The following is a 15,814-nucleotide window of genomic DNA, read 5'->3' on the forward strand; positions in this document are numbered from 1 at the left end:
GGGAATCACTTCCATGATATTTTCCAGTGATGTGAAAACTTGTGAGTTTGGTGTCGCTTTTGTCTCCATTCCAAGGTACTGAAGTGGAGGGTTTGTCTAGATGGATATATTCTTTGTCGGTTCTTCCAAGTAATGTATCAATTCCTCCTCCATAACTATATTTGCTAGACACTATTGAGCCTATCAAGGGAGTAAAAAATAAAACCGTCATAGGAAAATACCTTAACTTAATATGCAAACCCTAACCCCCACCTAGCCGCAATGCACGGCATTTACTCCTTGATCCATTAGGGAAGACCACCAACGATGGCTTCTAGATGCAACTGCCTAAAGAGGTTTGACCTCATTCCAACACTTATCTTATTCTCATTGTGTCTATAGTCACGGTGAAGTGTGCTAGAATACCTCAAAATCTGTTAGAGAAGATTTCATATCGACTGCTTTGTATGCATAAATAGGTCTTGTAAGTGCTATTTTTTCTCTCTTCATATTAATTCTTAGCTATAAGCATGTTGTTCGTATGAAATTCATTCATATTCGCTTTGGAAACAAAAGAGTATTGTATGGAAATAATGAGAGACTAATGTTTGAAAACAAGGTTTGAAAAATTAATAATTTTTGGATTACTTCAATCAAGAAAACAATTCCCGCAAGTTGAATATCATTGTTGAATTTTAACTTTCATCGTTTCACCCTGGTTCTTGGATTAGAAAGGGAATTTTATTGATGTACACTGAACAAGTGCCTAAAGCAGTGTTTTGTTATATTTACTTGGGAGCAAGTTAGCCTCCCAAAATGGTAGCCTGATATCTGCCTATACGTGGGAAAATACCACATTTTATTATTTAGATGTCAAAGGTTAAGGCTTAAACTTGACTCCACGTGTCCACCTTACCTTGGAATAGGAGTCCCTATACTAAAATATTTCTTCCATTCCTACTGCTAAACCAGAGGAAAATTATCATGACATGGCCGGTAGCAGAGACAAAGCATGCAAATGGGTTGTTAGTGGATAATTCTTTTGAGATTCACATGGAAAATCATCGGTTGTGGTTGACACTTTTCATTTTACAAAGAAGCCTTTCAATCCTACAAAACATCATGCTAAGATTAAGTGAAAGGAAAAATTTGGTAAGGATTCCAAGAAGCCCAAGCAATCAATCTCTCCATGTAAAAAGCTCACAATATTTCTAAGTTTTTTCTCTATGGCTGGTGGTACCAAGAAGGAAAAGTGTTCATCAACTCCATTTGTAAGTGACACCAATTCATATCATTCTTCTACAATAAAACCCTCCTTTTTTTATTCATATTATTCTTCAGTCTAATCCTGGCCATGTTTGAGTAAAACATCCAAAGGGTACTCGAACAAAAGGATTGGGATGGGTCAAAAGTCCATCACATTTTGCCAGAAAAGTTCAAATGTGATTGGTACTTTCACCCATATGGGGAGAAGTGTCTCCACAAATTGGAAAGGTTTGATAAGATGGAGAAGATGTAATTAAGCCATTGTTCATGTGTTATAATTACTGTGAAAGAAAATTTCATAATATGCAATAATACAAAAGAAATGACAAAAAATTCATGACATGGGATGTGTTGTTAAGGAATAAAAGTGGTATGAGGAATGAAATATCAATAATGATGTATTCACTAGATATTCAAGTTCCCAAGGCCTTGATGGAACAATGAATCATGAGACAAAACAAACTAGACAAAATAGTGAAACTGTGAAGTCACATGGTTGAATTTCATTATGCATTAATATTCCTTATGAAAATATCCTCTTATCAGTGCTGTGGGATTAATAATCACGTGAAAGGGAGTATTTTTGTATCTTATCTCTTGCTCAAGGGTTCTCGGATGATCATGTAATGGTGGATAGAGAAATACACTATCGAGATAAAGGGTAGAGGGTGGGAGGCTATGCAATTAGTTAAGTTTGGAACTCGGCCCTGATATAAATGTATTTGTAATGTGCCACCAACTTTTGTAGTAGTATCATGAATCTGAAAAATTTTACAAGGAATAATAAGAGGAGAGATTAGAAATATGAAAATGCTTTCTAGAAACTTATGTGAATTACCCTAAATATCTACCTCAGATTCAAAATCAAGTGAAAGTTGCAATCATTTGTTTAATCACTTTATGATACAAGCCCTAATGCTACTACTAGCATGGAGAGAAGTTCTCCTTACAATCTATCCAAAATGGAGATTGTGAAGTAGAATAGAATAGATAATACCATCTCTAGATGCAATAGAATAGAATTTGAGTTTCCACATTAGGAAGAGGAAAATTGCTTAAGTCATTAACAAGGAACCCAGAAGTGGAAGCAAAAGTCTTTCTTTGTGGGAGCCAAGGCTAATAAAAGATGAAAATGTTGTCTCTTTAGAGGATTCATAGGAAGAGTTCTATGATGTGGAGTGATCCAATGCAGGATGCATCCATAAATGATAGCATAGTGGGTGATTCTACTGCAAATCCTGCTCAAGGCTCATATGCATAGTCATGTGCTCGGAAGGAAGAATTAGAGAGCCTTGTTTGTGGAGGTTTCCCCCTGGCTCTTAGAAAAGAGCCTTGGCATGATTTTTTTGGAACTTGAACACAAAGGATAGAGAAATGTTATAAGAAGTTACTTATTCTAGGAGGTGATCAAGGGTTTGAGGGAACAAAAGGTGTTGGTATTCTAACCAGTACCACCATGAATGTTATTTTTGAAACATGTGTTGTTAAGAAATGGAAAAGCTAGACTGAGAAGAATTTTCTACGAACCTTTCCAGGTCATCTCACTCTGAATTAAGATGGTTAGAATGATCTATTATGACCATTGACTGAATATGCATGCCATAATCTACCAATAAGATGGTGGAAACTTAGGTGGACCAACTTGTTATTTTCAAAGGAATAACAAATCAATATGTGACAAAAGCTTTAAGAAGAAATATACATTTACATTTTTGGATATATATATTTTAGATCTTGGTCCATCATCTTCTGGTGCATCATCTTATGTTTATGATTTTTGTCCTATTCGGTCCCTTAGAGATTATTCTCCCACTTATAAGGGATTAACATGATAATCATGTCTTTAAGTATAAGGGGCTTGGGGAGTGCCCGAAATGTCCTCATACTTCAGCACTTGATTAGGGTTAATCACCCCTATATTATCCTTTTACAAGAGATGATAATGATTGGAGACAAAATTTGGACCATTCTCCTCGGCATATGTCCTGGGTGGAAGGTATTTAATGTGGATGCTTTGGTTTTATCTGGTGGTCTTATGATCATTAATCTTATGAAAGTACTAATTCAATATACATTTTGATCACACAAAATTTATTTTGATGTCTACCCTTCTTATTTCATGACAATGCTACCATACATTAAGCCACCAAGTTTCTATCATATCCATTCTTCTAGATAATCACAATGAGGCTATACGTCTAGAACTCCATGGAGGAAGATGAACCCAAAGGCATAAGCGATAATGGCTTCATAAAAGAGAACAACATGTGCCTTTATGACACAAAAATCAACCAAAAAAATAAAAAAATAAGAGAGCAAGGATGCATTGATTACGAGAAGGAAATCAAATATCCTAAGACCATAGGCAGTCACAAGGCAGATGCTCTTGCATAGATCGATTCTAATGATCCAATCATCCGTAAAAATGATAGAGACCCAAAAAGGACTTCGAATTTCCCTGGACCCAGGCTTTTGAGAATCCCAAAGCAAAGAATTGGATGCTGAGGAAATAGACGTGGACTCATACAAGCAGGATTGAGGCTTTGTGCTAGAGGAGAAACTTCCATATGCCAAACCCACTCAAATGGTAGATAACTACATTTTATATTTAGTTTTTAACTATAAGAATTATTTGTTCTTACCTATGAGGAACTTCTGTTAGCTTAGGTTCCGAGTCTCAATTGTAAATATTCTTTCAAAATCGCATGGGGCTTTCATGTTATGCTATCTAGGTGGCACAGACCATGGTGACAATGCAGCCTATTGGTTTGGTTAAACTCTATTGACCACACAAATGAATCAATGTTAACTTGGGTGTCCTAGGTCGATCAATTGGGTTTTTTAGCATTCTCATTTGTTCACTATTTTAACTATTTCTTTCTTTTCAATCCTTCTTTCCTGGCCTTTCCCCATAATTATAATTCCTTGCAGCCATATTAAAATTTTATGATTACCAACAACGTGTATTCTTTCTGGTGTCATTGTAATATAGAAGGTTACAGAACAAATACAATTTTATCCAATGCTATGAGCAATATTTTGAAGAGCACACGCTGCCATCAAATCCAAATCTTAATCCTTATGAAAATATTCTACCTTCATACCATTGAACAACTAATACATAGTTATAAAAATTAATTAGAATCTAGGTTCATTATTCTGAGGTCAAGTTAGAAAAGTTGTAGTTCTATTGTTTTTCGAATTATTATGCCACACAAACCATTTTTCGCAAAACAACACTCTTTTCCTCAAGACCTCGATCAATTAATTCTTTTCTCAAACCCATTAAAATACAAACAATACACAACATGGATTTGATAGACGTGTGGGTTGTTTGGATTGTGTATTTTGTGTAGAGATTAGAAACGCAAAGCATTCCATTTCCCCGATACCCATTGTACACAATCTTTGTATCAAGCCATTCTCTGTGTCATGGCAGGCGAGAAAAAGCAACCATTACAGCTGAGAAATAGCGCCAACATCCAACAAGCCAAAAAAAATGACATGGGTAAAACCATTGAAGAAACATACTAGAAGAAGACACAGCTGGAGCACATCCTGCTTCGTCCCAACACCTATGTTAGCTCCATCGAGAAGCACACCTAGTCCCTCTAGGTTTATGAAGGTAGTGAGATGGTTCACTAGAGCATCTCATACATGGAAAGTCTTTACAAGATTTTCGATGAGATCCTCGTCAATGCGCCTAATAACTAGCAAAGAGATCCCTCCATGGATTCCATGAAGGTGACGAATAACATGGAGGATAATTGCACCAACTTTTATAATAATGGAGATGGTGTTCCCATGGATATTCACCAGGAGGAGGGCGTGTATGTTCCGAAGATGATATTTGGGCATCTATTAACGAGCAGTAACTATGATGACTCTGAGAAGAAGACCACTGGTGGAAGGAATGGGTATGGTGCCAAGCTAGCTAATATCTTTTCTACCAAGTTTATTATTGAGACCGTTGATGGGAAGAGGCAGAAAAAGTATAAGAAGGTATGGCTCAGTGCTTATTGTCTCTGCTTTTGCTTAGTTTTGTATGGGGAGTCCCTCTAGGGATTTTAGGGCTTTCAGAGTAAGGACATTTGAGTATATTTCTACTAACATGGTTGTTTGTCAGAAGTGACCTGAGTTATATTTTTTTCAGACTCAGATAGCTTTAATATTCCAGATGTGTTCATTTCTTATTATGATTACATAGCATATCCTTTCTCCTTATGGGTTTGCTTCTTGTTATCAAATTCCTTACCCATTACTCAACCTTTTTCTCTTTTGTATTTCAAAAAGGGTTTGTCTGATAACGTTCATACCAAGATGTGCTTCCTTAACAGGGTCTTCAGATTGATAACATTTTCTGACCTTTCTATGACATGGTTGTTTGCGAAAAGTTGTCCAAGCTATATTCTTCTCTAAAGCTCATTTTTTCTATCTTTTAAAGAGTTAGATAGATTTACTCTACTAGACGTATTCATTTCTTATTAATATTACAGAGAATATAATTTCTTTTATGGTTTTTCTTCCTTTTATCCAGAGTCTTACCCATAACCCAGTTATGGCTACCTGTTTTTGTTCCCTTTTGTAAAGCATTGAATGGATCTCCCAAAAGATTGAATTATGTTTATACAATGCTTCATTCAGTTCCACCAAAACACTAAAATCTAGATTCGAAAGGTTTTTGTTATATGTTTCTTATGAATGCATAGATAATGTTGGTGCATTTCATATATTCACATTTCAATATTGAATGATCAATCTAACTCTTCAATGGTCCATGGATTGAGTTTTAACTCATTGAGATCTCTGTTTGAATGGAATTGAGCTCAGTAGTAGTATAACAACTTTGAGTTCTATTATTCATCAAGTTTTGTAACTCTAGAATTGGAATTGGGTTAAGCAACTACATAAAAACTTTGAGTTCTCTTCTAAGTGTGGGTACTTGTCTTTGATTTCTAGCACATAGGGAAGCCTTAAAAGTGTGAGAATATGCAAGAATAATCTCATGGGAGAAATACCCATTTCACTCTAAGGTCTTTGTGTGTCAACAACAATGGCTTTCATATGTGGAGTACTCTCCGATGAAAAACCAAAACACTCTTGGAGAGAAGAAACCAAACCAACTGGATGGATTAGGAACTTCCAGGTTTGGTGTCAAAACTAAATCCATTCCATATCCCTACTAGAGTAGGATATTTATCAAGATATAAATTGGGTTGAATATGTGGCATATATAAAGGTATGGATAGAGACACATGACCAAGAAATTCCATGGTGTGAACTTAGTTGGTTGATGTACCAACCAAAATCCAACAGACTGTCTAGTTCAATACCAGAACGACGTACCTATTTTAATGTAATAGATATGTGGAGTAGGGGTCTAAGTGTCTTTAATGATGGTTTTTACGCTTTTACCAAATAGAGGACATGGGCTTCACCTCATTTATTGGTGGGTGAATACTTTTAAAACCTTTACCTTAACAATTCTTAGCATGGTGAGTTCTATTAGAATCTACCTTATGAGGAGATAAATGGTGCGAATGTCATGGCCAATGTTTTAGCCGAGAGAGTTCCTACAAGACAAAGATTAATGAGAAAGCAACACTTAAGGAAATATTAGTGGATTAGTTACGGGAACATCAGAAAAATGCTAATCAGAATCAAAATTGTGAGAACTTACTTGGATAGATTTGACATTAATATTAATCAATAGCAAATTGTGGAAGGAGGTGATGTGGTAATTCCACACAAGATGAATTTGTTGTAGGAAAGACTCAACAGTACTCATTGAAAACGATAAAACTTCAGAGATTCGTCATAGCACAAATTAATTAAAGATAGACATGAGAATTCTTTTATGGGATTCAGAGTGATCTCAGGTGAATTGTGCAGTTTCTATAGATGTGCTTGATGGAAACATCTCGTGCCTAAATGTGCAATCACCATACTTGATTCTAGTTCACCTATACATCTTCCATTCATCTTACACTCTGAATACAAAGTTGAGTGCATGCTAGACAAAGGTCATTTTGACAGAGGTGCACCTGTACAACATATTGCTTACAAAACCAATTTCAATATAACATATCACATAATTTCAAGGTTGGTTTGTGACTACAAAAAATAGGATACCTTGGACACTTCAAAATGAAATTAAAAACACAAAAACAGTAAGCAGAAATAGAGGATTGGGGATTTGTATGTTGTACATGATGTTTAAAGCCCTAAGTTTTTTGTGTAGAGAACCATACAAAATTGGACATGGGGCCTATAATATCTCATAAATTGCTATGTTAACATGTATACAACACTTATCATTTTGTGGTGTGATCAATGTTATCTATTACTAAAGAAATCTTGCTAAGTGTTACAGATCCATTTGCACACATCACTCCCATCATCCAGATCAGTACTATTAGGGCTCAACAAACACAAATTCAGTTGCTACATGCCCTAGATGAGTCATCATTTTGAATTCCTCCTTCCCTCAGAGTTTCTTGGCCTGAATCCCTCCAAAAATGCCTCCTTGAGGGACCAGCGTAGCCTTGGTTAGGGGTAAGTGCACTTCAATGCAGGTAGGCCCATGTCAGCGTGTTTTCCAGAGCACTTAAGGCCACTTTGACCTTTGCTGGGTGATATTGAGCAAAATCATCATAGGTTTCTGGGAATATTATTAACTTTTGGAGCCATCTAAAAGATTCCAACACTTATCATCCTCTTTGAGATCGAAATTGGATAGGGAATGAGTTAAGTAACCTCCTATCCTATCATCCCTTCCTCCATGGAAACTAACTCTAAGTTTAGAAGGCCATTCAATATCCTCATTTATGACCAAACCTCATCCATTTACCTATTAATTGAGCACTCATTTAAGTGACCAGGGGCTGGACTTTGAGAATTTGTAAGGAGATACTATTTATGTGAGGTTTGAGATTGTAAGAAAGTATTGTTATGCTTCCAGAGTGTTGTGCTTTTGATGTGATGTTGGTTGGAACCTAAGATGGAAGAGTGACAATGGATCAGAATTCATGGTTGTAATTGTTCCTTCTACTTAATAAAGTTGTTTACACCTTTTCCCATTTTCTTATCTTGATGTATGATGATTATATGTGTAAATGGTTTCGATTCCATTTTCTTATAGTAGATAGATCTCTTGCTTTGATTGGTTTTTGTCCTTTGTTTATGATTGCAGGTACTTGTCGAGCGGGTTAAGTTCGAGAAGGAGCAATGGGAGCCAAACAAAGGAGACAAAGGGAAAAATAAAGATAACAAGTAGGTCCTTTATCTAATTTATCTTCTATAGAAAAAGGTTAAGCACTTTAAATCTGTTGTTCTAGGTGTAGCTACCCACCTAGGGAAATTGTGTTTATTCGTAGATGCAAAATTCCACATAAAAAATTTGCGACCCTATTGGGGAGAAATCATCATTCTGGATAGTTTACCTTAATCCTAATACACCCTAAAATGCTTTACTTTCTTCCATTGATCTTTTTTCAGCTTTTTGGAAGTGTTTTTTGGTAAAAATTATGCTTAAAAGCCCCTAGGATGGCCTCTTTGGCACTAGTGCAGGTCTAGTTAAGAGATACAACATTGTAGAGTACCCCTAGCTTGAGGATAGTGCTTTGAAGTGAACTGTCTCCCATTAAAGGCTTCACTGATCCTCCTGATGTCAAAAATCTCACCTTTGACTTGATTTTTTCCCAAATTTTCTTACGTTTCTACTTGCTGAATGATCAATGATTGTTATCTCTCTGAAATCAATTTGTGTTTCCTTTGCTAGCCCTAATTTGGCCTTGATTGTTTAGTGTTTCTTAAATGATTTCTTTATCACTATCAATTCATTGTCGAAGTTAGTTTATAGTTAATTAATCTTTGTTCAAAAGAAAGTGTCGTAAAAGTCTTCATTTCTTTCGAAAAGGAACCGTCGTAATGTCTTCATTCTTGCAAAAATATTGATTGATTGTATGTGCATTAGTTCATTTTGTTCATCTCAACATTAAGGGAATTAAAAAGAAAAATTTACATTATGCAATTGGAGGTTTGTATGTTCTTGTAGGAATAACTAGGTAAATTGCATTAGGTGTGCTCTTTGCTCTTCGTCAAAGATCTGATTGCTCTATCCCTTACTAGATATGGTTTTCATTGTTAATTGAATGAAAGAATGTTTATCATATTAGTTGCATTCTAGGAATTTCAAAGATATCACGTGGTGAACCTTAAAAGGAAAATTATTAAGAAGATAAACTTAAAAGTTATCTCAATTAACCTAATGGAGCATTGTAACTTAACGCATAAAATTTAGAGGTCTAGGCTAGAGACATGTTCTGGCGTCATAAAAAATAGTCGTTATCACTAACTTGTCTGCGATACATTCTGAGTTTGATACCTCATTCCACATACGTGATTATATCGTAGCTTTTCCACGTACCTTCGGGTATATAGGGTGGTGTTATAGTACATAAAGTATAAAGGAATGCTCTCACTGTGCGGTTTTGCATTAGACAATGTTAACACGGATTGGGCCTCCATGAACTTTCGGGTATATACAAGAGGACTAAATTAGGTTTATATCCATCCATAGGTAACCGAGTTAGCCTCCTTGTATACTATGATACAACTAAAACAACATTCAGTGAGATTTCCTACCCGTACTTCTCGGTTTGCTCGGAGGTATTCTGCAGTTCATAGTTACTTGGTAATCCTTTTGCGCAAATAATCCCTCTTTTGTTTTTTATGTTTTTTTTTTCTACGTAAAGCTATATCTATTATATTAACAAGGAGATAGTAAATTTACATCATGACCGTGGTCAAGCACTCTGCTCCTGCAGGAGGCAGTTCTATCCAAAACAGGCATATTTGAAAAATGTCTGTTTTTGTTTCCCGTGCAGGGGAATAATCTCTGAAACATGAGACAAATCAAAAAACTCAAAAAAGACCAGAGGGGAATGATCACTAAAACACAAGACAATACCAGAAACCCATGACCGAGTCGCCTTACAACCTTGCCCAGTGGAGAGGGGCATTCTACAAAAAGAGAATCGTGGATGGCCTTTCTACTCATCAATGGGCTCTTCAGTAATTCGACACCAGCCCATATCAGGGGGTTCCTCTAACTATGTCACATTCTGAGCATCAGGACCCAGATCTACCATCATCACTTCCCGCGCGCTGCTCCTTTGTTCATTTGTTTCCCACTGAAGAGTGTTCTCCATATCCAGCTGAAAAGAAGAAGAGGGGTCCTGGATTGCCCTTGAATTTTCTGCCTGAGTCCTTAAGTCAACAGCTAAACTTTCCTCTTAAAAAACCACTATAAAATAGGTTGTGATCCTAGGCATGTTTAGAGCACTGTCAAAGGTGAATATGACAGAGCCTGTGGCAGGAATCGGACCGGGTCGAGAGTCAGAGGCTCGAGACCTTCCTCTTCTACTGCGAGAAGAAAAACCTCTCCTTGGAGGATGATTCAAGTCACTAGAGGATGAATCCGTTGGGGCTCTTCTCGGTTGCCCCCTGCCATTGCCCACTCTAGGTCTCAATCGAGGCATCCTGCAGATGACACTGGCCCAGATCCAGAAATTTAGTTGTGGCGCGATAGCCTGGATGCGGCAATGCCTCCTAATTGAGCCTCCTCTACCTGGATTGAGCATATCCTCTGGGTTTGCCAAATACCTGCGTGTGTGTAATATCCAAAACCAAACACAGATATCAGTTGCCAACAGATAAGAACGAGAGGGCCAATTTGTGATACCTGAGTAGTACTCGGGGAGGGGAGTGACTAGCCTCGTAGAGAAGGCCAAGATTATCACCGCCAAGGTCCAATTCCTTCCCTTCTCTCTGAATTTCTTTGCATACGTTGAGGAGTTCCGGTAGCACGGCGGAGCCATCAAACTATCCATATTCCTTGACCGTTCTACGGTTTTTAGGTTACCAACATTGTCTTGGTAGTCGCCTCCCATTACTGTGCCCTTGATAGCTTGAGCCCTCCACTGCACGCTGGTGCGTGCGAGACTTAATTCCCTCGCTCTGAGCCTGGCGTTCCAGCTGATCCGGTGGTATAGCGTACCCTGAATTAAGATCGTCTAGATATGCCATGCGCCATGTGTTGTTTCCCTTCCACGTTTCTTGAATAGGTCGGGCAAGTGGCGTTCTGCCCCACCCATCCACTGTCCTGTCATCTTAATTCTCAGTGCTAACACCAACATCCGGGGGAGCTACTTCCTTTTGGACCTGAAGTTTCATTCCGGTGCATGATCATGGTTTTGGATTATGTCGAGCGTCCTTGTAATAAGAGTGTGCTTATAATCCACCCCAGGTTGGCTAAGAGGTCCGCAACCTTATTTCCTTCTCGTTTTACATGAGTGAAGATGATAGCTCGATTATTGTGAAGCCATTGTTCTAAGGCCTGCAATCTAGCTTCAAGTCTCCAGCTTTTGGCAATTTTCCTGGCATGAGTCCCATTCCGAATTTTCTTGGCCATGTTGATGAGGACGAGGGAGTCGCCTTCAACTTCCAGGGGTTGAAAGTTGTGGATTTTGGAGAGGAGAAGTCCTTTCCATAGTCCCTCCAGTTCTGCTGAGTTATTGGTATCCCATCCTATGTTGCCATAGTAGAAGAGGAGGGGCGAGCCTACATGATTTCTAAATATTCCCCCATATCCAGCATTTCCGGGATTGCCTTTTGAAGCTCCATCAAAATTGAGCTTGATAGTGTGCTTTTGTGGTGGAGTCCAGGTATCCTTTTTTCCTTTGCTGCTTTCTGTGTGGGCTTGAGGTGGGTTTCCTTGTTGGAGAGGCAAATTCCAATTTTCCCAAATGGCCTTCTCATTTGCCAGAGTATGAAAATCATCTGGCATCTAAGTGTGAAGCGTTAATGTCTCCTTAAGGTTCAAGCAGAAGTTGCTCTAGATGATCTCTATGGGGTTTGTTTGATCTTTGAATATACGCTTGCTCCTTTCCTTCCAGATACACCAAGTGAGGAGCCCTGGTTTTAATCTCCAAAGTTGATTGAGTACTTCACTTTTGTATGGACTCTGGTTCCATTGGAGAATTGAATCGATGATATCTTCTGATACCCTGCATTTTCTTTGCCATCGAAAACTTTCTTTCTCCCACATTTGGTTAGCCAGGGTGCAGGAGTCCAGAAGGTGCTGAAGAGTTTCCTCCTGCGATTTACAATTAACACATATTGATGGCCCATGGAAGTTTCTTCGCCTGAGTTTATCCCATGTCAGTATTTTCCGATGCCCCACCAACCATAGGAAAAGTGATACTTTGGGCCAGTTACCAGCTGACCAAATTCTCCCCCATATTGGATCTAGAGGCGATGTAGTCGAACTTATGATCTTGTGGGCTTCTGCAGTGGTGAAAGTTCCTTTTGGCCAGTAGCCCCAGCGTATGATGTCTTTGTCCTTGGAGTATCTCACTTGGCATTTTTGGAGCTCCCCTTCCAGTTCCTTAATGGTCCTTTGATCAGCTCTATTGATTATCAATTCGCTTTGCTGCCATTTCCTGTATCCTTGATCAGTTTCCTGAGTCCAATGGTGCCATATTTCTTCTTGATGCTGCTCATCCCCTGAGTGGCTTGGGAGTCGACTGAGGAGGCTGCTGAGTTTTGGCAACTGGTTCCAGGCATCCATCCAGAAACGTGATGTCCTGCCATTTCGAACCTCCCAAAAACTGTGTTGTTGAATCATTAGAAAGTGTTGTTTAGCTGCATTCCAAATGAGTGAGCCTTTTGCATTGGGCGTTAGCCTGATGAGATCCTCCTGTGGCCTGTAATTGGCATATTTAGCTGTCCAGATGGCAAACCATGGTTTGTTGGGGATGGTTAACCATTGCCACCAGATTTTTGCACACATTATGGCATTATTGTGGCTGGGGTCTCTTAGACCAATGCCTCCTTGCTCCTTAGGCTTGCATACAGAGATCCATTTAACCAAAGCCCATTTGCGGTTTGTTCCCATCTCTCCCCAGAGAAAGTTACGATGTATATTCCTTATTCTTTTTATCACCCATTTGGGAGCTGCAAGGATTGAAAAAAGGTAGAGCGACATTGCCTGTAGAACAACCTTGATTAGTACTAGTCTGCTGGCTATATTCAGAGATCTATGAGTCCATGAATTGAGCCAGTGGTCAATTTTCTCAAGAAGTAAGCACCAAGAGGAATGCTTGATAGCTAAGTCAATGAGAGGGGCTCCAAGGTAATTGGAAGGGAGGGAGTCAATGGAGAAGCCCAGAATACGAGCGATGGCCCTTTGAACGACAGGAGCAGTGTGAAAGAAAAAGATATGAGATTTGAAATTATTAATACTGGTTCTTGAGGCCTTGGAGAAATCGTTTAGCAGGGATTTGAACAAAGAAGCTTCTTGGATAGAATGGTACCCGAACAGCATGTTGTCAACGAAAAACTGCTGATGGGTTATAGCAGGGGAGTTATGGATGGAAAGACCTTTGATTTGCTGGGCAAGGCGAGCCTGAGTTATGTGGAGACCTAATCCTTCAGCCATGAGAACAAAGAGGAAAGGCGATAGAGGATTGCCCTGCCGGATACCTCTTGAAGGGCTGAAGGGGCGGGATGGAATGCCATTGACAAGGATGGAGAAGAAAGTAGAGGAAATGAGACTATGAATTCATCAAACCCATATAGGAGAGAAACCAAAAGCTAGCAAATTTTTTTGTATATATATCCAATTTAGCTTATCAAAAGCTTTTGACAAGTCCAACTTGAGTATCATACCTGCTTGCTTGGTGTGCTTGAGAGAGTGTATAACTTCATGTTAGAGGATGATGCCATACAGGATTTGTCTTCCTTCCATGTAGACGGATTGTTCAGGTGAGATGAGTAGCGACAATAGAGGCTTTAATCGATTGGCTATGACCTTTGAAGTCACCTTGTAGATTACATTGCATAGAGAAATTGGCTGGAACTTGTCTGGGGTGACACTGCTTTATTCCTTTGGAATGAGCGCAATAAAAGTAGAATTGAGAGAGGGTAGAAGCCAGTGCAGGGTACGCGACTCCTCAACTACTTGCTAGACTTCATCTCTGATTAATTCTTAGAAGGCATGGAAGAAGGTGGTTGTGAATCCATCCAGGCCAGGGGCTTTTCCTTCCTTGAGCTGATGCATTGCTGTGTCTACTTCTTGTTGTTGAACAAGGCGAAGAAGGAGCTTGTTGTGATCTTCGGTGATGATTTTTGGCACATTTCGAGTGTTTTTTTCAATGGCTGGCCTTCTTTCTTTTTGGGGTTCTTGGTGAACCTACCGAAAGTGCTTTGTTAATTCTTGCTCAATCGCATCATGCTCTTCTACTCTTTCCCCCCCCTGCTTCTGAATGAAAGGGATAGAGTTGTTCATTCTCCGCTGTACAGTTGTTCTGTGGAAGAACTTGGTGTTTCTCTCCTCCTCCTTCAGCCATCTTATCCTTGATTTTTGCTTCCATAATATTTCCTCGTGCTTTCTCCTCTCCTCCAGCTGGTAATGAATGTGTTTCTCCTATTCGAAAGTTTCTTCGTTGTGTCCCTCTATGATTATTTTCTGTTGGAGCTGTTCCATTTCCATGTTTAGGTTTTGTTGCACCTAAAAAATGTTTCCAAAGGTTTCTTGATTCCAGAGCTTGATATGAGTTTTGAGATACTTGAGTTTCTGTTGAAACTGATACATTTTGGAACCTTCAAGTGGATGAAAATTTTTCCAGGTATTTTTGATGAAGTCTTTGAACGCGGGATGAGTGAGCCAAAATGCCTCAAAGTGGAATGGTCTCTTATTGGCATTACCCGGTCTTTGCCACTGAGGGGCGATAGGCCAGTGGTCAGAACTTGCATAAGGGAGAATTGCTGTTGTTATGTCCCCTCCTAAGTGGATTGCGTTATCAGTCAGAAGGAATCGATCTAGCTTGGAGGTGATTTGATGCCTTCCAATCCTTCGATTGCTCCATGTGTACGTTCCATTACAAAACTAGAAATTGATAAGGGCGTTGTTTTGAATGAACTCCTTGAAGTGCTCATTTTCCTTCTCCATCCTTGTTCGATCTACTTACTTTTCCTCTATTTTAGTTATCATGTTAAAGTATCCTCCAATGATCCATAGGGGGTGGACTCTGTGTAGACTCAGTGCTTCTATCGTGTCCAATAAAGCCATTTTACTGCCCGCCTCCTGAGGGAAGTAGACATTTGTAAGATGTCCGTGAATGTTGGTACCTAGAATATGAAAGCTTGCTTGGATGATGTGGTGGGATGCGTGTATATCTGAGAGCACTATCGCCTGCAAATTCCATGCTATAGCAAGCCTGCCAGAAGCCCCAGAGGCATCCACTGCCACTAAGCTGCTACCTATCCAAGCTCTGGAGAGTATGTTTCCTAGAGTATCACTGTTACACTTCGTTTCCTGAAGGAAACAAATTTTTGGCCTTTCCTGCTTTATCATGTTCTTAATCATTCTGTGTTTTCCTCGGCTATTGAGCCCCCTTACATTTCATGACGTGAGCTTCATCTTTCACTATTAATGGTGGGTTTGTAATACTTGGTCAGCGTTGCATATCTTCCTGAGTCAGCCATGATTTTCCCTAATGCAATT

At 39.0% G+C, this 15,814-nt stretch overlaps 1 pseudogene; it reads left to right on the plus strand.

Annotated features, from left to right (window-relative positions):
- Positions 1-4,677: 4,677 nt before the first annotated feature.
- Positions 4,678-5,307, plus strand: LOC149155065 (DNA topoisomerase 2 pseudogene; annotated as a pseudogene).
- The last annotated feature ends 10,507 nt before the right edge of the window (positions 5,308-15,814 follow it).

The sequence above is a fragment of the Pinus tabuliformis genome, chromosome 9 (genome assembly GCF_031772625.1).
Source record: "Pinus tabuliformis cultivar Carrire ecotype Pingquan chromosome 9, CPIR1, whole genome shotgun sequence".
NCBI classification, from domain to species: domain Eukaryota; kingdom Viridiplantae; phylum Streptophyta; class Pinopsida; order Pinales; family Pinaceae; genus Pinus; species Pinus tabuliformis.